The sequence below is a fragment of the Lupinus angustifolius genome, chromosome LG03 (genome assembly GCF_001865875.1).
Source record: "Lupinus angustifolius cultivar Tanjil chromosome LG03, LupAngTanjil_v1.0, whole genome shotgun sequence".
Taxonomy (NCBI): Eukaryota; Viridiplantae; Streptophyta; class Magnoliopsida; order Fabales; family Fabaceae; genus Lupinus; species Lupinus angustifolius.
In genome coordinates this window covers 7,790,506-7,792,544 of record NC_032011.1, presented here as the reverse complement: position 1 = coordinate 7,792,544, position 2,039 = coordinate 7,790,506, and positions in this window count along the sequence as shown.

Below are 2,039 nucleotides of genomic sequence, written 5' to 3'. Positions count from 1 at the left end.
ATTCTTTAATACCAACCTTCCTTAAGGAACAAGTTTGGTTTGTTAATAAAATGAACCCGAAAGGGAGTAAATAAATAAAGGTCACTTAAATTTATTATTCTTTTGTTCTTTATTTATTTATTTGTTTCTAACAACTAACTATTCATCACTTTCATACATTAGAATACCATTATACCGGTGTTGGAATTTATTCCAAAAAACCGAGATGACATTCAAAGGTACTTAATAATTATATAATAAGGGATTGCTTCGTTACCATTGTACCTTCGTTAGAATTTATTCTAACAAAGCCGAGATGGGACAAAGAAGGAATAACTTATTCACATGATTATTAAGAAGTAAGTTGTAACTGGAATATTCTTGAAACCATTATACCGACGTTGTAATTTATTTCAACAAAGCCGAGATGGTGAACAAAGAATAAAACCGACTTCAGTTACTTAATCAAATAAAAATAAAAACACACCAAAAAAAGAGAAATAACCTTTCAACAAATTGGCACCTTGTTAAGGAACGATTTGTTGGGAGGGGAAAACAACTCCTCTCTCATAAAAATTATTTCAACAAGGTCCAACAAGGGTTTCACTTTAAGTCAATGAAAATATGCTTTGGATATCTTGGTTGACACATGGTTTTTGGCCTCTATACCTGCCAATACCCCATTGCTAAAGGAACTGTTCTCTATCAGGATTTCTCTGTTGCATACTCAGATCATGCCGCTTACAGAAGATTGGTGGGTAGGATGCTTTATCTCACTAATATCAAACCATATCTCAGCTTCTCTATAAGCAGTTGAGTCATTATATGATTCAACCCACCAATTCTCATTATCAAGCCCTTACCCACATTCTCAAGTACATCAATGGAACTCCTGGTCAAGGGCTTTTCTATCCATCCAATTCTGCTCTTCTATTGAAAGCCTTCAATGATTCTGACTGGGCCACATGCAATGATTCCAAGCGATCTATTTCTGGATAATGTGTTTTCTTGGGCATTTATTAATTTCGTGGAAATCAAAGAAACAAACCACAATGGCTAGATCATCTTCTGAAGTTGAGTAAATAGTTCTTATTGTCTCTTCTAGTGAGTTCCAATGGTTAACCTTCTTGATCTCTTCTTGCATAGTTTCTCTCCAATTCCCAAGTGTTGTTCGTTTCTATAAACTTGATCTCTTCTTGCACCAATTCCCAAGTGTTTTTCTTTTGTATAAACTTGATCTCTTCTTGTATAGCTGCTCTCCAAGTACCATTAGATATTGCTTCTTCAAAACTTATTGACTCTACATCAGAAAAGAAGATCATGTGTTGCACTATGTCTCCTTCTTGATTCACTTCATCATCAGGGCTCAACACATAGTCTGATAACCAAGAGGGTGGATTCCTTGCCCTTGTCGATCTAGTCCTTTCTAGCTGAGGAAATGTGGTTGTTGGATCCATGCTTCTCTCATCCATCATTGGGTCATCAATTTCCCAGTTTATGTGCATCTTGGCCAAAGAGATCGAATTTTCTTTCTGAGGGACTTGGCCATGAAGTCTTTTGGTTGAGCACCTGTTCAGCATGTAGGTTGTGATGAGTGTGAAATTATGCTACATTTGCATTACATTTAACTTTCATTTAAGGACATAATTAGGACTTTAGGATTGTTTTTAGATTTTATTTCTCTTTGTTCGGGTTGAGCCGATGTTTTTTGCTATGTTGTGCAGTTTGGATGGATTAAAGTAAAAAAGAGTAGAGATTGGGTGCAAGAAGATGGAATTCAATGTTGAAGCTATGCGAAGACTAAATTGAAGGGCCAAAAGAAGTCATAGATGTTATATTATATTCCTATTTTTTAGATTTGTTTTGTTGGGCTTAGGCCAATATTTTGTAATTAGGAAAAATGAGGGTTCTCCCTCAAGGATGAGACACTTTACACTTTACACTTAACATTACAATTCTCTAATTTAGAATTTGGTATTCTCTTATCCATCATGAGTGAGTAATTCCATTTGTTTCTAGAATTGGCGCTATGTCCTTTTATATTCAATAGATACTTATTC